This window comes from Falco cherrug, chromosome 2 (assembly GCF_023634085.1).
Source record: "Falco cherrug isolate bFalChe1 chromosome 2, bFalChe1.pri, whole genome shotgun sequence".
Classification (NCBI taxonomy): Eukaryota; Metazoa; Chordata; class Aves; order Falconiformes; family Falconidae; genus Falco; species Falco cherrug.
The window spans coordinates 36,586,145-36,611,217 of record NC_073698.1 but is presented as its reverse complement, the minus strand read 5'-3'; the positions used below and the strand labels follow the sequence as shown (position 1 = coordinate 36,611,217).

The 25,073-nt window shown below is 38.8% G+C and overlaps 1 long non-coding RNA gene across 1 annotated transcript in view; it reads left to right on the top strand.

Moving 5' to 3' along the window:
• Positions 1-13,918: 13,918 nt before the first annotated feature.
• LOC114017943 (uncharacterized) overlaps positions 13,919-25,073 on the top strand; it is a 63,205-nt gene continuing 52,050 nt past the window's right edge. The window contains exon 1 of the long non-coding RNA XR_008731078.1: positions 13,919-14,105. This is a non-coding gene — a long non-coding RNA (uncharacterized LOC114017943). The remainder of the gene's footprint in view (positions 14,106-25,073) is intronic.

Sequence of the window (25,073 nt, the reverse complement as noted above, 5' to 3'; positions counted from 1 at the left end):
ACAAAACCAACTTGTGGGGGAAAAAAAAGATTAATTTGGAAAATATTGATCAGATAATCAATAACATTTGGACACAAAATATCTATTATGATAGTCAGAGATAGCTTTCCAAATGCAATAAATAATATGAATATTTGAGTTTGGGGTTTAGACAGTTTAAAGACTCAAATTCTTCACCTTATTTCACACATTCAGAGGGATATTGTAAATACATGGGACTACATACTGAAGCAGAGTTTTGTATAGGAAATGGATTGCAAAAGAAATTCTAGTCAAACAATCATGATGAATTTCAGATATAATAAATTAATTTTATTTTTAAATAATGACAATGAGTCTAATATAATTTTCTACAATCACCCAATTATCATCAGACTTTGGCGAGTTTTCAGTCCCAATATAGCATCCTCCTACTGTTCTTTTTTTAACTTTGCAGTCTCAGGTTCATACTTTACAAAGTGGCTTGGTTTGAGTACTGAAAATGCAGTTCTCAGGAATTATGGCTTGTAACTGATCAACATTTTCAAACATCCTTCTCATTAGAAATTGTTGTTTTCCTCCAAATCACAACTATTTTTATAAATTTAATGTGCTGGAGTATAGGTTTGGTTTCAGAAGGGAAGAAAGGGGGAGGAGGGGGCGGGGGAGTCTAACTGAATAACCAAAATCTCTGGATACAGGAAACCCATTTTTAAATTGTTTCCAAGAATTCACTTTGCACATTTCAGATGACAGCCTGATTACTAGTATCTTTAAAGGAATATTAATTTACAGAATGAAACATTTACAGAACACTATGTGGTTAAGCTATGCACTTTTAATTGCAACATCACATTTACTCAGGTAAAATTTAGAAAGTCTCATTTTTGTTTAAATATAGAATTAAACCAAACTCTGAAAACTTGAAATTATTATGAAAATGTAAGGCCTGTTTTCCAGTTAATCTTGTTGGGAATAAGGAAGGAATAAGCCTAAATTTCCTGTGGAAAATTCTAGTGAAAGCTATTTTCAGGGCTGGTTGTGTGCTTGGATTGTTTTTTTGTTTTCATTTGAGAGTTAAATTATGTGGATTTTTGTGTATTTTTTTTTAAACAAAATGATTGTTTCAAAGAGTATTTTTTACCATGTTTCAATTCTATGACTGTGCTAAAAATCAAGTTACATGTCAGCTGCTGACACTAGCTGCAGATTCTCCATTTGTAACTGATGCCTTCTGCTGCGGGAAGAACCAACCTTTCAGACCCCTGAATCTGGGTAACCCATCCCAGAATATGTATGTTTCAACTCAAGCCCTTCCAACGTATGCCATTCTGTACATGGGTCAATAATACACTGCTGACTAGATAAACTCTACATGCGGTCAGTTTATAACTGATTTCAAAAATCCTTTGCCTTATTGTTGTAGTGACCAAGGCAAAATATTTTGATATCCCACTATAATTAATTGCCTAACTTTTCCTAAAACACTCTAGTTTTCCACTCATTTTCATTATGCATTATAAGACAATATCATTATTTTATTTGACATCATTACAATGTCTCAATGATGAAAGGAAGAAAAAAAAACTTTAATAGAAAAACATGATTTTGGAAAAATCAGCAAAAATGTAATTACTTTTTATTATTCAGTGATCTAAGATGTATTCTAAACTAGAATGTGTTAAAAAATGAGGGGACATTCAATAAAAAATTCAAATACATTAACTCTCTAGGAAGTAAGTCTGCTCTTACACAAACAAAAAACTGTATTAAAGAACTATGTTGCATATAATGACACTTTGAAAGTTAGATCCTGAAATATTCTAAATGCACTACCAGTTACAGACAGATGCGTCCTGACTCACAATATTTCAGAACTAATTGAAATACTGACACGGTGTTTAGGATGACAACTTCAATTTCCCTTCCTAGTCTTGATTCCTACCAGCTGGCCATGGCAACATGTAATGCTGCATGAAAAGATATCAGGATTCTCAAAGCTATGATTTTCATTGTCTGAAAAGCAAAGGAAAGAAAAGAGCAGTACTGTGCAAGGGGCTATACTGTATTGTGATTATTGGCACTGCAAATATTTCTATTGTATACTCACTTTTATTTAGTCATAGTAAATGAACATTGATTATGCTACTGCCCATGAAAATGGAGTACTATGCCCATCTTTCACTAATAAACATTGACATTTAACATGCAAAATCAGTGAAACATTTATATTAAAAGTAAAAAAATAATAATAAAAGCACAAACCACACACAAAGAGTTCTGACTAGACTTTAACCCAATACATATTTTATGCATATCCTACAGAGCTATTAACAAATAATTGGAAAGTTAAATAGCAAAAATAGCACTATTTTTCAGAATACCTTCATTCTCAAAAGTCTTATATTTATCTTGCGTTAAACTGAATTTATTTTCACAGGTGTTGGATTCTCAGAGCTTTTGGACATCTTTGGGTTCTTGATTTTCTGAAGGATGTATATACATGATAAGTAATGGAAACAACTAAGGAATACATCAGGTAACAAGCTTTATAAATTCAACAACTGTGAACCAAACTGTGATTTATGAAACATTTGTAATTACCCACTAATATTCTTGAAATCAAAGGTGGTTTATTAAGTCATACTAGTATAAACCAGCTCAGGCGTTTAGATACTAATGCTGAAGAATCTGAAACACTGATGGAAGCACAGAAAGTCATGCAAATCATCAATAGAAAAAGTAACAAGTTATTTTAGAACAAAGCAGTTCATTATTTTGTCTTGTCTCCTGGCTTTAGCTCCACTTTTTACACTAATAATAATAATGATAATGATGATGTGAGAACACACTGTCCTTAGGAAGAAGGAAAATTACAAAATGACATTACACTTTCTAAAATTTTCTTGTGGTTATTTGAAGTTCATTTTTTGGAGAAGAAGTCATTCCTCAGAGAAAATCTACTTACAAACATGGTAATTGCCAATCACTGCCACTCACCCATCAGTGTGTGTGTTTTAAACCTTAGTATGCCCACTGCAAAATATATATTTATAAATTCAGTTTCCTTCCAAGCAAAAGGTACCTGCAATTCAGGTGTGTGTGTGGGGGGGGGGAAGTAGTGATTCAATAAGCCTACTTTTGTGGAAGGAATACATAAATCTAAATCTGAGTCATAATTCATAAATATTAATCTCTTTTATTTGCACAGGAAGAATACTGAATTTCAGTTTTCCTTAACTACATAAAAACAGATGGGATACAAAGCTTACAAAACTGTTGATTTAAAGAAATTATTTCTCTTCACATCAGCTGGCTTCTGATACTTTTTTATGAAAGTCTTCTTCCATGACCATAGTGATTATGAAATAACCTCTCAAATGAAATTCCCTTTGGTGAATAACTACACTACTTGTTTTTATGAATTAACTCCAGATCTAACAGTTCTATTATTTAATGGTTTCCTATGTTCCTACACTATATATTGTAATTTTTGCTTTAAAATAATGCTGTAATTATCAATTAACCTACTCCTGCTGTAAAACCAAACTTTCTTCATTTAGAAAAATATCTTATTAAATCTATGCATCATCCATGATATAGCTTATATCTTTTTCCAAACACAGACTGTAATGCTTTGAACAAAATACCTTTAAAAGCCTAAAGACAAAGATAAGGAAACAGACCTGCATTCTCAGGTGTAACTGGATTTCTAATTTCTTGAATAAGAAGCTCAACAGCTTTTTAAATTTCAGCTGTTACTGTCTAATTCCCACCTACTTATTCCACAGAAATATTAACTTTTACTTAGAAAAAAAAAAATTAAAATCCCTGTCTAGTCCCTAGTGATTCCAAAGAAAAGCTGAAAAGTTACTACTTTTTTTTTTTTTTTCTTCTACTAGTGGGAAAACTGAATTAAAGAAGAGTGGGAGATGTTGTATGTTAATTTTATAGCTCTTCCTAATTTTTGATTGCTGCTGTGTTTAACTCTAATTCCAGCAAATTGGGTTGGACGAAAATCCAGATGAAGACACATTTGTTTCATCTGTCCTGCCGATTATCTTGACGTCTGTGGGAAATCATGACTTTGAAGATGCATGAGGATATTTCACCTAGCAGCTTTTGATCACTAGCAGATTTTAAGTACTAAAAAGGGCTTTCATTTGGATATATGAGGTAAAAGGCAAAAAATAAAAAGAGCTGAGATAATAGGTAGAAGGAAGGAGGTTTATGACAAGTATTGTTCATGGATTCTCTTTGGATCAATGTCAACTATTGTCCAGCTTACTTGGAATGAATCAAAAATACACCAAATGCATGTAACTGGCTTATTGACAGATATATTACTATGACCTATTACAGGTCAATTCTTAATAGCCTGGCCAAGTATTTTTTTTCTTTTTTCTTTTTTTTTTTATCTAGAGCTGTTAATTCTTTTTACCAATGATCTAAAGCAGCCATTCTTTCTTCTTTTTTTATTTTTTTTATATTTGGCTACTGATAGGACCCATTAACATTACACATTAACATTGTGAGCTATAATGCACTCTTCACAACCAACTTTAAATAATCAATATTAAAAAAGAGGTACACTTCTGCAGAGCACTGTGGTTCATTAGTATTTTTCAGATCACAGATTGGGATGTGTTAATATGAACTATAAAGCCTTAGGGTGATGAAATATGCAGAGGTGCAAAAATTGCTTAAAGACTAAATAGCAAAGAGTATAGGCTGCTATTACAGTGGGATCAAAGCTGTTTACTTCAATGGCTGTAATAAGACAAAACACATCTTAATGCAGCCAGATGCAAGGAGGACATAGGTCAATCAAGACTTCAGACTGTTTCCCTTAATGAAATCTTGTAATACAACCCTATGACAAAAAGATTCATTCACATACAGGAAGAAGCAATTTGACTCTGTATTGTACATTAATATGATAACTCTTAGAATACTATTTCCACTACTCACGTCCACAATTGGACTACTCGAGGTTGGAAATCAAACTGAGATTTACAGAACTCAACTTGTTCATCTTAGTGAAGAAATGAGTGAACAGTGATTGGAAAGAAAAAGAAAAGGAAGAAAACGCCTTGCTTTGAGGTTGGAAGTCTAGCCTTCATATCAGTGACATAAAAAGAACCAATCACTTAAACATTACCGTTTGCATACTCAACTTCAGCAGTGAAAAGCACAATGTAGTTAGAATGGGAGGAATCCCATTAATCCTGAATGGGGTTTAAAATAGTCAGCTTATGGGGTGCTTAATCAAGCCAAGAGGAAATGCTAATTAGTGGGCTATTTGAGATACTCTTTGTTGCATGAATGTAAACAATTGCCTCAGGGATGCAGCAAAATACCTCTGTGAAGCTAGAATTCAGAGCCTGAAGCCTTTTTCTGTGCCATAGCATCTTTTGTATGATTACTTACTAGTAGAGCAATTATCCAGAAAAACTGTGTTTTAGGCCATCATCAGACTGTGGCAGTTTAAAATTTACAGGCTTCACATCTCACTGTTACACCTTAGCCACCGTTCCTGTAGTACAAGCAGTGCTCCTGCATTTTACTGTAGACAACCATTGGATAGCAAAGATAGAAATAACGAAGTGAAAATGAACTGCTTGCTTTTCTCTCAGCTGAATACTCTATCATTTGCAGACTGGGCTACTTCTTCCTTGAAAAACTTCTAGATCATAACTATATCCCCTCTCCCCTTTGCAAAAAGATGAGAGCTGCAATATTCCAACTCTGTTAGGTTGATTTGAGCACACCTATTTCTTTTCCCTATTCAAAACTGCTAAGCATAAAAATGCCAACATTTTGTGTCCCAAACATTATTATTTTAGAAGAAGCACTTGGCCCAGTGCATACACACAGTTACCTGAATTAGGAACATTTGGCCAGAAACCCTTACACCTTTACAGAATCTCAAGTGCTTCCGTGTGTTGCACAGGCTTTTCTTGGATTTCTCTTTTCAGTTTGTCTCCTAATCCATTTCAAAAGTGCTTTACTCTCCTTCAAACCTTTGTGAAAATGAGGCCATATAAATTTTTGTCTCTTTTTTTTAGGAGAAATTCTATAGCCGTATGTATAAGAAACATCTTTGCAAGGCTATAATTGTCCCTTATTGACATTTTAATTTGTGTGTGTGAGAATCCTCCCATTTGTCCCATACCTTCAAGAGGCTTAGAGATTTCTTGCATTGCCCTTAAAGTGCTCATTAAAATAGAGCTTTGCATTCGGAAAACTATAATCTCCTCTAATCGGTATACTGCCTTTGCATAAGTACTAGGTCACTGTGGCCTTTTTCCTGTTCTTTGGTGGTAGCTCACAACATAGTCTCCTGAGCACTGACAAGCTTCTGCTGATTAAAACCTGGGAGTCCAAATATATAAGTCTGGCTGAAAGGCAACTGAGACTAGATGATGGTCTTCTCATATTTAAACACAGCATAACACTACTAGCTGTGCTTTTTCCCATCTGTTTTACAAGAAAGAATGAAAAAGGAAAGTGTTCCTTGTAGCTCCAGGTGCTTGCAATGCACCCACTTAACACAGATGGCAGAAGGCATGCCTGTCAATGAGTGGAACTTCCTTTGCCAAGCAAACTAGAATAGTAGCTAAAATTGTATTGGTTTTGTTTTGCTTATTTTTTTTTCCTCCCACTCTGCCCACAAAATCTAGGACATTTGCTTTACTGTATCTGATTTATAAAGTGCACAATTTTCCTGATGCATGATATTAAGACACTGCTGAAGGAGATGTGCATCTCTTCTACTTCGCAAGTTCTCAAGGTTAAAGTGTCTAAGAATTGGCACCAAATTCTTACAGGAATTTCACTGGTGTCACTAATGTCCTCAGAACTTAAAAGAATTTTTGGTGAACACAGAATTCTAGAAACGGAAATGAACACCCAAGTCACTAAATCCAGTTTTTACTATTACAAGAAACAAGTCATATAATACATTCATAAATTCCTACACTAATCAACCAAGCTGGATTGCTCCAATACTTCTTAGATATGATTTGTCTGAAGTAGCTCTGTTCACTTAGCTGCCAAGTTGTTAATATCCCTGGCACATTAACTTAGTGTCACATAAAAACCCAGAGACTTACTCTGATTCCTTTCTGTGAATTCTGTTTAATTGTTCTGCATTTGTATTGCCCCGTGGTTCCAAAGAGGCATCTGTTTCCTCTTAACATTTTGCCAAGAAGAAGGTAAAACTGAGGGTTGTTGAGCTTCTTACTGGTGATGGTATTCTCTTTCTTGTGAACAGGATAACTGTGTCCTTAGCTTCTCTCTTGTCAAAGATCAGACCAGCAAAATAAATTAGAGCAGAAATTCCATGCACTGAAAATCCACACAACCTTTTGACATGCACCCTGGCTTTGGAAGTCTGCAGAAACTTTGAATATCTCTTCATGTGTATACAGAAGTTATAACTTGCCTTACTGACTATATCTAAGGCATTCTTAGAATAGGTCTGGCCTGTTGTCCTGCTGATACAGCCTAAGCTACTGAAGATGTATTTGTGTCACAGACAAATATCCAGCATATATGTTACAGGTCTTAGTCAACGTGGCTGCTGGCTAACAGAGGGCAGTTTTCAGGCTTTTTTCTTGTCCAGTATTCTTTTGATATATTGGTCCGGGAACGCTAATCAGAAACATACAGTCTGCATAGTAGCAGCCAGATTACAGAAAGCAAATGTGTCTGTTGTTTGGGTAATTATTTCACACACACACACACACACACACACACCTGTGATTGGCTACGTGAATGCACAAACATTTGGGGGCGGAGTAGAAGGTAACCTTGGAACTGGATGGAGTAGGATAAATTATTCTACTAGGTTAAAATATGCCTATGGGCAACTTTCCGTGGAAGCTAAAGAAGATATCAACTGATGTGATGAAGAAGTACTACCACTGAGCGCTAGAGATTGCCAGAATAGTTGGAGAAGGGTATTGCTGTCATCTGCGTAAATAACAAAAGATAGGAAGCTAAATAGCCTATTCCAAAACAGATCATTGAAAGGAATTAGAAATACAAATTAAGGGAGAGACTGAATGTTGGATTAAAAACTTTTTTTCAAATATGCTGTTTTAAAAAATGTGTAATTTTTTTTTTTCTTTCCACCTCCCCCACCCCCCTTAGCTAAGTCTCCGAAAAGCCCTCTAATGCAGACTGTCATGTGGAAATCTTTTTCACATGTATTTTCTGGTGCATGTAAAAATGCTTAGTATATCATAAAACATAGCCTTGTAAATCCATTCCCTGTGCTGTGTATCCTCTGCAAGGATAATGTTTGGACTATAAGTTAAAAATGATTAGTGATCAGTAGCTTGGCACACTGTTCTGATATTTGCAACGTACTGCTTACTTGGCAGTACATCTGCTACTGAAGGGAGACAGTTTTACCTTCTGCTTGAGGTCATGTTTGCAGGAGTAACTTTTAGTAAAAACTACTATCCTACCTGCCTTTAATTCTGTCTGCATAATCAGTAGTCTTGTTGCATTCAGCCAAACCCCCAGCTGAGGTCAGGTGTCCTCACTTCAGCTAGGCTCCGTGAAAACATTCTAATTTATGCTGGACAGGAGAGTCCAGATCTTCTGGTCTGTAAGGTCTAGATGCTTAGTGGGTTCTTCTAATCTCTGCTCAAAACTGAAGAAGGGAAACATCCTGTAATTACTTTGTGCATAGGTTTATTTGTCCTCTCTTTCACAAGGCTATTTACAGTCATAATCATTATGCACATTGGTAAATTACATGGACAGTGTAGGATCAATGGCTCTAAATATAACAGGAGAATAGAAGGCAATTTATGGTCTAAAAAGAGGAAACTGCTCAATTTTGAGAGTTTATCAACAGAGCTGTAATTATCCAATTTAATATTCGAAATAATGAAAGCTATAATTGTTTATGAAAGCCACGATTTATAGGTGAATTTGCCTAGATATTTTTCAAAGATTAAGAAATGTTGAGTAATTAAAGTATATTTCTCCTTGCCCCTCTCCAATGAAATGGAAACATTTAAACTGAATTAAAGTGAAGTCATACTGCAAATTTTATTCCAAGCTAAAATATACACAGGCTTAGTATTCTGAAAGCAAATAGAATCATGATTGTCTGAGAGTGTCTTACCACTGGTAGGTATCTCATCACAAAAATGCGATGCTCTTTATTCTTTTGACACAGACATTCCATATAACCTCTGCTTAAATTAAAACCCCATGTTGTCTTTCTCATAGGCACCATTTTCATCCTTTGCTCTGTATTCATCCCTGTTCTCTTGAAGCTAAGATATTGAAAAGGATAAATTTGGCTTGATAGCACTATGTATAACGATGCTACTGTATGTTGCTAGGATACCATTTGGTGGTCAACTGTCTCTAGTGCAGCCGCTATTTCTTGCCAGGCTGACAGACATATTAGCTTTTATCCCTCTTAATGCTTTGGCTACAGAAAGTTTCCCTTTATTTTATTCCATTTTGATTTTGGGGGGGAAGTAAGCTTAGAGAGAAAGACACGGGAGAGAGATGTTATTATTTTATTTTATCTTCAGTCAATCCAAGTAACAAATACGTTATCCCGAATTTAAAAGGAAACATATACCAGTCTTCTGCAAGTTTTATAATTCCTGGTACTTGAGCTAATACAAGGTTCTAATCTGATGTTCTTTTAGAGCCAGTGAGAATCTCACTGATTTACTATGACTCTGATAGCACCCCCTGGATTTCTCCCTGAGGATTCTGAGGGCTAAAAGCAAGAGATGCAATAAGTTGAGCTACATAGCCATGTGGTGTAGCTGGTGGAGTATAAAAGTTCATATACCCTGAGGATGCATGCAGAGGGGACGTGTAAGAAATTCACACTTGACTTAAGAAAAAAATGGTTTTTCTACAGGATCAAATAATGATTGCTTTTGTTTGATAGAATCGCTTACGAAATTTTCACTTTTGATGAAAATTTCTGAGTGCTCACCGCTTCTAGAAATTAGCCAGCTTGACTCAGTGACAAAGTATGTGTTTGCTACCTTAAAGCTAGATGTCATTTCTTGAAAAAAAAACAACCAAAAAAAAAAGCCACCAAAAAAAGTCCCAAGCAAAAAAGCACCCTTCCCCACTTGTAGCTTGCTTTCCCTTTCTCATCTGAATCCTGATACTGTTCACAAGCTAAGGTAATGGTGCACTATTATGGCAACACATAAGAAGCTACAATCTACCAGAAGACTTGAACCCCTGTCTTCATGTATTTAAGGTGTGAAGAACCCTGAACGCAATATGTTCATATCTCTCAGAAAAGAAAAAAAAAAATTGAAAAACAAACCACTCTCTAGTAACTTACATTGCTATCCTAACTTGATTTAAATCATTGGGAATTGTTGGTGAATTTCAGGCTGAGTAGAACCTGAACCTCCATTCTTAAATAACAATAACAATAATTTAGGGAATAAGTATTTGCAGGTGAATATTATTTGTTCACATAGTATCTGTTCAGCACAGGGAAAAGTAATTATATTCAGAAGCACACAAGTCTAACTGACAAATGGTCTTTATACAAATACATCATTATTAAACCTTCTGTAAAGGATGTTACTGGTGGTGGGATACATCTCAACAATGTCTGCGGTAGTGACTTTGTGTACCTGACTGTAGTCAATACAGAAGAAAGAATGGGTCTAGCATGTGATTTTGCTCGCTTGTTTTAGACATCTAACTGTAGAATGAGGTGCGTTGCACATGTTTCTCTTCAAAGATTATAAAAAGTGCCTAAGGTTATAGACAACCACATTTAGTCAGATTAATATTAATCTTCCTTGTAGGTTAGGATCATCTCACTTCAGCACATAAACTAGTGATATTTGGTCCCCTCTGTATTCAGAAGAAAGAGAAAATTGCCTTCAGAAAAGACTTCACCATCACTGTTCTAGATCTGTCTCAGAAAGGGACTAAACTCCCTTTACAGATGCCTAACTTTCATTTGACTGTATTGGGAAGCAATACTGCAGTCTAAACTAAACATCAGACTTTCAGCAGCACAAGGTTAGGTGATACGAATACCACCCTTTAATGGACATCTAGTATTTTACAGAATAGCATATCCTGCATACAATAAAAGTAATGAGCCACAAGCAAATATTGGTACATTTTATAGAGGACACATGGTATTTGGGATAGCAGATGGACAGCAGGTAACAGCTGATTAGGAAGTTACTCCCTAGTGTGTTCAAATATATCTGGACAGAAGGTGCACAAACAGTATCGCAGCACACATGTGAACTCAGTGAAAAATTCTGGCCACATGCAATGTTGCTGGCCAGTCTCTGGCATTTCTTTCTCAACATTCCTTTATGCCCAACAATGAATTCATGATTACTAACATCTGCACATTACACTGGCAGTGTATCATCATTTTCTGGCAGCTATGGATGTCAGTGAAAGACTAACACTTTGCTTAAGCCATGGGCAGTTGGGTGTAGTAAGGGCCATGCAGTTTATTCTGAGAATTTGCTGGGTTCTTGGCTGCTACAAATAAAACTAAAACTAAAACCAACAACATGAACAACAAAAAAATCAAGGTCTATCCAGGTAACTTAGAATTATATTGTGTTTCACAGATTATTCTTACAACCATTCAGCCACTACTAGTACACAGCACCAAAGAGTTTAAAAGCCAAACCTAATGCTACCAGTAATAAAGAAATCAAACAGTAAAATTTGTGCAAACTATAATTCCTAGCCATTCTGTGCAGCTGCCTTTTCTGTAGAATTTTCTGCGTAGTTTCCAGGAGAGAGACTGAAAACAAGTTGTGGTGATATAATCCAGCTGCCTTCAACCTCACCAGCACAAAGACAGCAATAAATCTGCCTTATTTGGCTACAAACTCATGGTAATGCTTTATCGTTTGAAGGACACAAACAAGACATTTTGCATCAGTAGATGTAAACCTTGGTCTTCGTACATTTAAGGTGTTATGAATCCCAGCACTAACAGATAAAGCAAGGAAGGTTAAGGAACCACTGATGTAAGAACACTCAAATAACCCTTTGAATCAAACATTAATGCAATGAACAGAGTGTCCTCTGTTGTTGGGGACTCTGAATGCTCTGAGTTTTAAGGATGCTCTGAAATTTTTCTTGTTGCTTTCTATTGACTCAAAACTGAGTGTTGATTGAGGAACACTTCCTTAACAACAACAGCAACAAGTGAGTGTCTTACCAAATTGACTGACCAGTGGTCAGTGGTTTTAGGGTTTTGTATATTTTCAAGTAAAACTTTTTTTTTCCATGAAAAATAAAAATTCAGCACAAAAAATTTCAAAAGAGAAGAAAAAAGCGTATTTTCCCTTGAAAAGGAGAGAAAAAAATTCTGAACAGAACATGGGTGTCTGGTTTTGCCTCTTCACTTGCAGTGGAGTATATAGCATTTTCACTCAGCAGCACTGAGGTGGAGGCATTGCTGCAGTGTAAAGTTCTGAGGCTGCTAACTGCTGAGGTCATCTTCAGTTTCTAGCAGGGACTACAGGGAAGGAATAAGAAATATAGGAAGTTCTTAAGAAATTCTCTGACCTGAATTTTCTGTGCAAGTGATTTATGTCTATTGACACCTTTATTCAGTGAAACAAGTTTTGTACCACTGACACTACAAAAGCTACTGTATCATTTAATTCTGTTTTCACTGACACCAATTATTACAGCACAATGAGAGATGTTATATTTTTAAAATGTGTATTTTAAAATATAACTATATAAATTTATAAAATATATAAAATAGAAACATAAAAAAAAAAAAGTGTATGTTACATAGTTCAGGCATGGCTGATCTTTTCTTGCAAGGATCTCAGTACTGGAAAGTCTTCTCATAGCCCAAAGTCACACATATCCTATGGTAGTGGAGTCAAGAGCAGTCTACAGACAGAAGATACCTGTGTTCCTTAGACAGTTATTTATGCACCACTTTACTGTGGACTGAGGGTGGGATGAGCAGACAGCTGAGTCCTGAGAGACCTGCTGATGTTGGCTTAAACAACCAGTGCTGGCTCATTTCCTCACTTCTGGTGTAGATCCAGAAGGCTTTCCACCAGGAGAGCTTGCCCGCAGCCATTCACATCACAGTTTCTGCAACAGATCCACACTTGAAACTGTTCAGATGCTACAGGTTTGCCCATCTGGTACAGTTAAACCTATGGCTGTCACTCCCACACTAAAACACAGCAATGACTTTCTTCACCCTTGACATCTTGCTGAGCTGGCTGTATCTGATAATGAGGTATCTGCTCATAGCAAGGGAATATGGATTCTGGTGAAAATACTGGCACTCTTAATGAACCTGCCTCTGAGTCTCATTATTCAGCTTTATATCACTACTGATCTCTGGACTGCATTGCTACTGATGTTTATGTCCTAACCTGTCACATCTAGTATTACTTTCCCACCTTTGGTGTTGCATACTTGCATTGGTACATCTGTCCTGTGGCTAAACAGCCTCTTTGTGGCTCTATTAACAGCAAAGTTTGACATTGCCAGTTTAGTCCTGCTGTCCCTTGTCCTTCTGTCCAAGATTATTCTCCCCATTAGATCTCCTTACAGAAGTGCTGTTACAAGTACTCTGTAATTTGCAACGTCAAAATGACCGGAAATAAAGATTTGCTATTTACACATTTTAAAGTAACCCGTTTATTTTGAATAAAGTGTCCTCAGAATCAGGGACTGAAGCAGGCAGCCTCCAACAAACAGATGATGGTAGTCAGCTACAAGTGAGCTGTGGGTGGTAGCCTAGGCAGAAATTTTATGCAGAATGACTGTCCATTGTTAGATTTAAACCGAGCCCTATGTGTGATTTCACATCCCCCAACAATTTTCCTTGCTTAGTCACCACAGATACCTCCCCACCGATACCCTTTTTTGGGACATATTTAATGAGGAACTCCTGGGTGGGATAGTGTTGCCTATGAGAGAGCAATGCTACATTTGTACAAAACCACATTGTCCTCTGCCGTTCCGGCCCGGGACGGCCCCGCCGGGGGTCGGTGTGACACCCGGAGCGGGGGGAGACGCACACGCGGTCCGACGGCGCCGATCGGGGAAGTTTCTGGGAGCGGAGCGTCCGCAAGGGAACAGCGGTAGGAGGGGGCGGGGCGGGCAGCGCGGCGGGAGCCCAGCGCGGGGGGAGCCCAGCCGGCGGCCGGGGCGCGGGGGCGAGCGCCAGCCGCCACCCCGGGCCCAGCGGCACCCGCGGGCCCGCAGCTCCCCGCCCGCCGGTGCCGGGGGCTCCGCGTCGCGCCCCTCGCCGGGCGACCGCGCGGTCCCTGACAGGGCGCGCGGGAGCCGCTTCCCGGAGGGCGGCTCGTATCGCGCGCACGCGCGCCGCCTGGGCACGCGGTGCCGGGGGTCGCACGCGGCGGCCGTGCCCGGGCGGTGGAGGCGGCCGGCGGTGGCGGGACGTGTCCCCCGGGACAGCGGGGCCGCTCCCGGGCACCGGCCGGCGGCGGGCTCCGGGCGGCGGTTGGCTCCGCGGCCGCCGAGTTGGGCGGCACCGGCCCGGGCCGGGCACTGAGGGCGGCGGGGGGGGGGTGGGGGGGGCAGCGCTGGGGCGGCTGGGGCGGCCGGCTCGCGGCGTGGAGTTCCGCATCCTTGGAGTCCGCTTCTAGTTGGCATTGACACATTTTGTGTGTGTGCTGCATAACGCCTGGAATATGTTGACACGTTGGGATGCAGCAATTTTTCTGACAGATTTGAACACAGCCGCCTCGAACATGGCTACAATTCTGCAGGAGCATTATCCGGTTATCAGATTTGCTCACAGGAACAAGTACCTGTGTCACTTCTGCAGCATGTTTGCATGACATGTGATGTTGGTGATTCACAATAATTTAATTGCTCCGTAAAAAAATCACAGCTGCAAAATGCACTTGCCAATACCAAAGCTGGTCTGTCGCTTTACGCTCGGGAATAACAGGAATAGCACGGTTCACTCAGATGAAAGAAAACATTTCTTGAAAATGAGTAAAATGAGTGTGTGTGCTTCTTCATTACTCTGAAAATAACTGGTTCATTAACTTTAAAACTATTGTTAACTTGATCATATTGTTAGGTCAAATGTAAATTGACCTTGTAATTTCTTGTCTGTATTATACAACAAAAAATATGATTCAGCCTTTTCGGCAAGTTCTTTGTATAATACTAAGCCATGAAATGTTTGTGGAACATGAATTTGTGGTACAGTTTGCATACTTTTACTTGTGGCTTCTCTTATCTTCACCAAACCCAAGAATTCAGCTGTCAGTCTCACACTGTTATTGTCATTATGCAAAGTCTTTCTGTATTTATCCAGATTAAGGAATACTGTTAGGCAAACACTAACATATAGTTCTGGTTATTGGGGAAATTGCCATATAATGCTGTTAAGTTGCTGAGATTTCAGCCGTATCAGATTATAAGCACATATATATTGAATGAATAAAAATACTCTTCTGCAAGACTTTTCAATTCCTTAGACTACCAGTCAGTTTTAGAAACCATCAATGGAAACATTCCTTGAGATCTTATTAATAAATGTTCAAGACTAATTTGGAGGTGCAAACAGCAATACAAGGGCACTGACAGCAAGCAGTTATTTGCACAGTAAAATGCGTGATTGTGCTTCTTGCTTAGTCTAAAATAATCAATTCATTAACTTTAAATATATTGTTAACCTGATCATATTGTTAAGGTGAAATGTAAAAGCAGATGTGTTTTGGGGGGTTATATTAGTTGATGCATAGGTACACTTATGTTCACATTTGGCACTCTGGAAATTACGATGTGATTACGTGTTCTGCAGAAACCAGAAAGTATTAGAGGGTGAACTGTGACAGCAAAGCCTAGCGACAGGGCAACTAAAATAATTTTGTTTTCTCTATATTGGAAAATCTTGGTATTCATTAGAAGTCAAATACCAATATAAAGCTTAATAAATCCTCTGAGAATGTTTTTGTCACTATGTGATTTAGATAATTTGATCCTTTGTGAACCAGAGGTAAAACTATTGAGTTAAAATGTTGGGAAAACTATATTTATGTTAATAGATATTTAACAAATATTTTTATAGCCCTCCTCCATAACTCTCAAATACCACCATATATTTACTTTGTTGAGGAGACACCAGGATGATAGTTGGAAAGAACTTTCTTTAGGGATTCATTTGAGTTACTCTGTCATGGAATAGACCAGAAGGGAGAAATAAAGGAAATCCTTGTCTTCAAAAAAGGAACTTCAATCAGGTGATTATTTTGGCTGGCCTGTTCCCGAGCACTTGAGGGATTAGGTCAGTTATCTTTAGAAAGAAGTTATTGCCCTTCCTTGAGTAAGTGGCACTGTGACATATTTTGCAGATAACCTTCACATGAATGAGATAGAGAGGACTTTGCTAAGCACAGGCTGAATTAGGACTCGTAGACCCAGGAGATTTCCTCTCTCGGTCTGCTTGCTGCTGTTCTCATTTCCAGATGCTGCCAACAGAAAGTGGCATGCGTGTCCCAAAGATACAAGCACAGCTGGCACGTGGCTGGCCACACATGCCAAAACAGAGGCAGCACGGCCTTTTCCAGGACACGAACACCAGCAGTGCTTACATACACCCTGAGCGCAGACAGTGCAGGCTTCCTCCTGCTCTGTGTGGTTTGAAGCTAACCAGTGAATCATGTATCCTCACTCTAGATTCACAAAACCTCCTCAGATACTAGCATGGGCTTTTAAGTTTGACATCCATGCCCAGACCCTGGGACGCATTCCCAGTCGTATGCTCAGACCTCAGGTTCTGGTCAGATGCGAGTGGCACACTGGCTATTCAAACTTGATGTTCACTAGGAGATCATCCCCCAACACACATCACATGGAGAACAGATGGCAGGATCACACAGAAATTAGTAATGTACGGGATTTAAAAATGAGATAAATGATCAGATGCAGGGTTTGATCAGAAGTGTCAATCACTTCTTCATCTTTCCATGCTTGTAGGTGTCACACTTTGATCCCTCCCTTTCCCCAACCTTAGCCCTTTTCTTAAACACCCTGGAACAACTTCTGCATATTCCCACAATCCCCTTAAAGCATTCCATAAGTTTTTCACAATCCCCTAATCCCATAAAATACCCCATTGTAGGTTTGTTCTTTCCCATGAGACCCATGATAATCTTGTTACCCTCCCTCATCAGTTACAAAGTTCTAGTAGAGTCTCTCAGTAGCCTGTCAATCAGTGAGTGACCTGACAGTCCTAGTCCTTGTGATTCCTCCATTATCTCCTGTTCATGTATCTAAGTTTATGTATCTGGGTGGTTAATTTACTACTTTTCCTGTCTTTTGGTTTTGTTGGTGGGGGAGGAGTGGAGGTGCGGGTAGTGTTTATGTTGAGTATCTGTTAGTCATACATTCTCACAAACCAGATGTCCTTTCATTCCAGGTGTCCACACATCCTTATGTTCCCCATATACTTAAAGACATCAAACTTGAGTTTGTTACTGAGTTTCTAAAAAATAGTACTGCAATGATTAATAGAAGAGCTTGAAGAGACATCAGGGAATCTATGGCAATACCACCACAATTGGAAATTATTCTCCAGCTGCATTGGCATAAGCTAACATCACTTGGTCTACATCTGGAGAGGGAAGGGATGCACAAGCTGAGTAGCTGGTATGGCTCTTCAGGATATTTACAACAGAGAAAGTGCATATGGAATAAATCACGTGTCTTCCAGGGAGGCACAAATGCAACTGAGTCAAGACACAGTAAGGAAACCCTTGCCATGGATAAAGGCCAAAAAATCTAAAAACACCTGGCAAACTGTGGTGGGCTTGGGGAAGCAGGAAGAGGGATAACCACTTAAAGACTTGTCTTCAGGGGGGCCATCTAGGGATTCATCCATACACCTAGAGGTTCATTTCCAGGAGAGCTTGGTAAAGCACATCTTCTGGAGTGATGCCAGGAGAGAAGGTGGCTGTGAGAGAGAGCATCACCTTCTGCTAATTCAATAGAAGTCTAAGTGGAAAGCAATTCTACCTGAAGTTTTCAGTTCTAGGCAGCCTGCAGGGTAGATGAGTTGAAGGCTAAAAGCTGTAACCAGCCAGTTCTTCTCATAACAACTAGTTTGAAAATTGCTGCACAAGCTTTTTCATTTAATTTAAGACTTCAGGACTGGCCCTCCTCTGTAGAGACTTCATCATAGGACAAGGTGTCATTGGCTTCTCTGAAGTAAACTTTATATCAAATTACAAGAGTACCAGGTCACAGTCACTCTGAAATTCTGGTCAGTGTCACAAAAGTGTGAAGTTGGACAACGATTGATGAATTAGTCTCCTCCAAACAGTGACTGCTAGGATCAGATAATAACATTTTTTAAAAAAATAATTAGTTTGTTTCATTAAAAATAATTAAATAGAGTGTCTCATTTTTATAAGAACTTTAGGGGGGACAGCTAACTATTGTGCATGCAGCTTCCCTCTTCACCTTTGTTTTAATCAGTAAGTTACTTAGAATAAACATCATAGCTCATATAAAAATTGTGCTTTGTAAAAAATTTCAAATTTTAAGACTTGATCTCTCCCCTCAGTGAAGGGTCAACTCTAGACCTTTTAATTACTGTTGCATTTTACTGAAAAAACCCACCCAAAACCCAACCCAAACCAAAACAAAAAAAAAAAAGGAAAAAAAGACCATCACCCAAAAATACTCTATTACGTGGCTGTAAAGAAATAATTTTAAAAGCAGAACCATAAATAGAAGTCCCAGATCAGAAAAGGACAAACAGAATGGAAGAGATTAATTTATATCTTACATTACTCACACTGATGCCCTAAAGAGTAGGTAATTCTATGTGAGCCATTCCTTCTCATTTCTGAGAAGCTTTACAAAACAACTGTCGGTGCACTTTTGTTTATTATGTTATCTCCATTTATGAAAGTTTTTAAAGGAAAGATACGTTTGTAACATCGTCTTTGCCTTGGAGGTGCATATAATGAGGCCAGAAATTGTTATGAATAAATACATTGCAGAAATAAATGAGTGGTCTCTCTTGACCTTTAACAGACTTGCACAAGAAAAATACATGTACAGAATGCCCCGCAAAAAATTTTGGGATCACCATGGAAGTATTTTCCCAAGTATTTAACTGCTGTGCTTTTTTTTATATTAAATGGTAACTTGCCTAACCCCCTATATCATACTTTGTCTCAGGCTAAGAGAGTGGAACTTCTGTGCAGTAACTGATGCTGGTTCTCTTTTCTCTATCAGCTTACTAACTGTGGATCTGTATGCAACACTGGATTAAGTTTCCTGCCAGACTGTTTTGCTTTTTGCTTATCACAGCTAATAGATTTAAAATTGTTTTCTGTGTCTCTTCTGACTCAGAATCACCGTATCTTATTCCTGACATGCCATATTTGTGTCTTCCCTATTTTACACATCTTTTGGGGAGGTACATTGGTACATTACTCCAAAGGTAAAAAAGAGTTAATTACACAACCATGACTAGTCAAAAGATTGAATAGGCTTGAAGGACAGAAGTGAATTGTGCAGCATATGTGGATTTTTATACACCTATGCTGTATATAAACTCCCTGACAGACTATCAGGCAGTATGTACTAAATGTAAAAGCTAGAATACAAAGCAGATGGGGCACAAACATTTAAAACTCATGTCTCTAACTTTCTAATCTCCAGCATTCTCCTAGAGAAACTGGCTGGTCGTAGATTGGATGGGTGTACTCTTTGTTTGTTGACAGACTGGCTGGATGGCTGAGCCCAAAGAGTGTTGGTGAATGGAGTTACATCCAATTGTAATTGGCTGGTCACAAGTGCTGTTCCCCAGGGCTCAGTACTGAGGCCAGTCCTGTTCAATATCTTTATCAATGGTCTGGACAAGGGGATCGAGTGCACCCTCAGTAAGTTTGCAGATGACACCAAGCTGTGGGGGAGTGTTGATCTGTTTGAGGGCAGGAAGGCTCTGCAGAGGGATCTGGGCAGGCTGAGGCCAATTGTATGAGGTTCCCCAAGGAGAATTGCCAGGTCCTGCACGTGGGTCACAGCAACCCCAGGCAGCGCTACAGGCTTGGGGCAGAGTGGCTGGGAAGCTGCCTGGCAGAAAAGGACCTGGGAGTGTTGGTCAACAGCCGGCTGAATAGGAGCCAGCAGTGTGCCCAGGTGGCTAAGGAGGCCAACAGCATCCTGGCTTGTATCAGAAACAGCGTGGCCAGCAGGACAAGGGAAGTGATTGTCCCCCTGGACTCGGCACTGCTGAGGCCTCACCTCGAACACTGTGTTCAGTTTTGGGGCCCTCGCTACAAGGCAGATGTTGAGGTGCTGCAGCGTGTCCAGAGACGGGCAACGAAGCTGGTGAGGGGTCTGGAGCACGAGTCTTAAGAGGAGCAGCTGAGGGAACTGGGGTTGTTTAGCCTGGGTAAAAAGAGTCTCAGGGAGGACATTATTGTTCTTGACAACTACCTGAAAGGAGGATGTAGGCAGGTGGGGGTCAGTCTCTTCTTCCAGATAACAAGCGACATGACAAGAGGAAATGGCTTCAAGTATCACCAGGGGAGGTTTAGATTGAACATCAGGAAAAAATTCTTCACCGAAAAGGTTGTCAAGGGCTGGAACAGGCTGCTCAGGGAGGTGGTGGCATCACCATCCCTGGTGGTGTTATAAAACATGTAGGTGTGGCACTTAGGAACATGGTTTAGTGATGGACTTGACAGTGCTAGGTTAGTGGTGCCGACTTGATCTCAAGATTCTTTTCCAACCTAAACAATTCTATGATTCTATCATTCTCTGATTATTTGAAAGGGTAAGATTTATTCCACATTAATTATTAAAAACAAACCCAAAAAACAACAAACCACAGGGAAACTGTAGAGTTAGGTTCATGAGTATACAACCTCCAGTTATAGATGATGGAATTGTGAAATTAACTTTCATTATTGAGTGCCAGTATTGAATCTTATGAACCTTCAAAGGCACATGGTGCAGAACAGAAGGTAAATTTACATCAATTAATTGTTTTATGAAACCAGATAAAAAAGCACTCTCCTTGAACCACTTTGATTAATGAACCTAAATGTATCACGTGCATGTATCTGTGTATATAGTTCTGTTAGAGGATATTAATGGCTGCCATCAATCACAAACCTGGTTACAGTTGATATGTGAACTGCCTTCACTGAGTCTAAATGAAAGAACAGTATAATGTTTCTTTTGTGTAGGAGCAGATAAAATAATAGAAGCCAGGGATAAAAAATAAGTATAACATTAGTGCAACGTCTAGTAGCTGAGCACTTTGACTAAACTAGTTGCTCAACTTTTTCTATAAATAAAAATATAAAATACATAGCTCATTGCAGCTGTCTCAAGATAGCTAAGAAAAGCTTAATTCTGGAAGTGCCTGTTTATCTATTTTCTACAAAGCCAGGATTCCAGCCACAGGTGGGATTACGTTGCCATAATTTAGCTAGATGTCTAGAAGCTGTCTAAGTTTAAGACATTTTTATGAATAGTTAGGTTGGTTAAGTCACCGTGAACAAGATTTCAGCAGAGGTAACAATTATATAATGAATTATCCTTTTAATGAAAATAATCTGACAATGACACTATTTTTGTGCCTATTACTAGGATAACCCAGGAACTGTTAGTGTTTGTCTATTTCATGAGTCAGTATGTCTAAAATCTGGTTTCCTCCTGAATGCTCCTGCTTTCTCTTCATGTCTTCCCACTAAAAACTGAGAAAGGCTCCATGTGACTACTAGTTATCTTGTAGTAAGTTGTACCTCCTCCTCTTTACTTCAGTCCTGCAGTACAAGCCTCATGGCTTAAGTTTACATGGTAATAGGAAATGTTTGGCCAGATCCCAGTTTTTGGGTACCTGCTGTAACAATAGCTATTACAGAGAGGTCTCTACTTTAAAAAATGTATGTGTGTGTGTACACGTCTGTCATATTATCATACAACATATCTGTGTATATATACATATATTTATGTTTAAACAATCTTATTTTCTTTACAACATAGCACAGGTCATGTGGTAAATTAAGTAATCAGGGCACTAAAGCAGGACACTAAATTCCTGGCTTCAGAGATTTCTGTCATACTCCTGACTCCAAGATTAAGTTGTTTATACTGTTTCCCCTCTCATAGTGCTGTTTATGCTGTTTTTCGTAACATAACTCTTTGGGTACCGAGGACTGAATCTTAAGTTTAGAAGTCCAAGTACCTACACCTGTGCCTGAGTTAGTCATTCTGACAGGGAGAAATAAGTAGCTCAGAAGTAGATGTTAGCAAACCACTACATCTGGTCATATGATCTCAATTTCAGCTGGTAATTTCTGGGCTTCAATTATTTATCAAAATAGACAAACATGAGTTAACTGCCATGCTAGCAAACTGCCCTTCACAGATGGGAGTAAACAGAGAGTGCTGTAATGCACATTACTCCTCAGATGTTGGAAAAAAACATGCACCAGAGCTGAGAGGCAACAGCAGAAGGTCAGCAAAAAGTGCCCAGTGGTTTATTAATAAACAGGTGTATACTTTGTTACATGAAAGATCATTTGCTGGGATTTCAGGGGGAGGTTTTTTTATGCTGTATGAATACTAGCCTGGACATTCATACCTGGTATCTGAGACACAGCTATTCCTTTATCAGGGTCTTGCAGTAACCAAATGTGGAACAATACTGCAATACCTTTGTTCCAGGTATTGCTTCTGTCTAATTGATCATTTTCCAGAAACTGCAATAAATTACTGCTTTATTAGTCACACTGGCCAGCGGTCAGTCCCATAATGTGTCATTAGATATCTGTCTTTCTGTTACTCTTCTCTCTTGCATTCAATGCAAGGAATTTTGGTTGGACAGTGAAACGAACTATCAGTTAATGCAGATTTACAGTGGGAGTTATTTGCCTTATTTTTCGCTGCACTAGATAAGTTGGTATGCTTCTAAAAAATCTTACACAATCACCTGCTGGTTAAATATTAGTTTCTAACTTTCTTTTTCATATACAGATTTAAGAATTAGATTCTGACTGAAGTGGTGGAGCTCCTGTGTTACTGTCAACATTTAGTCTTTATTCTAAGTGAATTAATATTTTCTTGGGAGTTTCCTATATATTTGCAGATGTCTTCTTTTTCAGAGGGCAATTATTCTATATAAAAATGCATGAAACATATCAGTAGTTGTGACCTCTCTGTCATTGGCCCTTGCTGATATTTTTCTCAAAGGAACTCTGTCAGCAGGTTGGGACTGAGGGAGGCTAAACTTTGTGGAAGGAAATCTATCACACAGTGAACTGTGCTTAGAGCTTGCTTATTACAAGACATAAAAAATAAATGGTTTGAGTGTGAAGCACATTTTTTCACCCAGAGAATGACTTGGGGCATAATGGACTGCATTCAGGAATCTTCTGTTATTTTAGTCAATGTTTTATGTATTTGCTTTCATTTTCTGGCAAAATATAGTCCTCATTTTTCAGGCATTTACTTTTAGTTAGAAAATAACATTTAGAAATGCAGTGTATTTCATATCTCCTAGCTTAAGCTCTAGGTTTTGTATTTGGTCTTGATCCACAACAGAAAGTAAGTTTTGAACTATGAAGAAACCCACCTGATGCACTGTCAAAGCATTCCGTTGCAGCTCAATATAATACACACAGGGCCCAGCCTTATGGGATTTGGTGATTGAAACTGTATGTCCTGGTTTCAGCTGGGATAGAGTTAATTTTCTTCTTAGTGGCTAGTACAGTACTGTGTTTTGGCTCTGATGTGAGAACAATGTTGGTAGGACATTGATGGTTTTAGTTGTTGCTGGGTCATGTTTGTACTAGGTCAAGGACTTTTCAGTTCCTTGGGTCCTGCCAGCCAGAGGGCTGGAGGGGCAGGGAAAATTGGAGGAGACACAACCAGGACAGGTGACCCAAGCTAACCAAAGAGCTATTCCATACCATATGACATCATGCTGAGTATATAAACTAGGGGAAGAAGGAGGAAGATGGGGACATTTGGCATTATGGTGTTTGCCTTCCCGAGTAACCGTTACACGTGCTGGAGCCCGGCTTTCCTGGGGATGGCTGAACACCTGCCTGCCCATGGGAAGCGGTGAATGAATTCCTTGCTTTGCTTTGCTTGTGTGTGTGGCTTTTGCTTTACCTTTTAAATTGTTCTTGTCTCAACCCTTGAGTTTTACATTCCTTTCTGATTCTCCTCCTCGTCCCTCTGGATGGGGGGAGTATTCGAATAAGAGGCTGCGTGGTGCTTGGTTGCCCACCGGGGTTAAACCACAACACTGTAACAGAATGGGATTATTATTTACAAAGAGTAGAAGTAACGGATAAGTACAAGAAGCACTGGAATTGAATTTCTTTGTCTTTTTGTACCCCAAAATGTATTGAAGAGGAGAGTAAAGGGGACACCATATCTTTTTACACCCAAAAAATCCCTCAAAATGAGCTAAATAGTAGCCATGGGAAAACACAGTAGAGTGGTATATTGCCTCTACCTACACAGCCAATTAACATGAGCTTGTACTGGCACTAAAGACACAAAATGAAGATTAAAACGTAAGATAGCTTCTCCATACAGCAATTACAAACCCCAACATTTACTGTGTATTAGGAAACTGAAATACCAACCATTTCAGATGAGAATCGTTATCGGGTAAAGAAACAACAACAACAACAACAAAGGTAGTCAAATATTCTATAGTTATTCAGAACAGTAATTATAGTCATTCAATTTCAAACACGTTTTGCAATTTATTAGAAATTCATTAGTTATTCAGTACAATTTTTACAATTGCCTGTAGTGATAGGACAAGAGGTAATGGGTTTAAACTTAAAAAAAAGAGTAGATTTAGATTAGATATAAGGAAGAAAATCTTTACTATGAAGGTAGTGAGACACTGGGACAGGTTGCCCAGAGAAGTTGTGGATACTCCATTACTGGAAGTGTTCAAGGCCAGGTTGGATTGGGCTTTTAGCAACCTGGTGTAGAGGAGGTATCTAGCCCTGCCCATGGCAGGGGGGTTGGAACTAGATGGTGTTTAAGGGTCCCTTCCAACCCAAATCATTCTATGA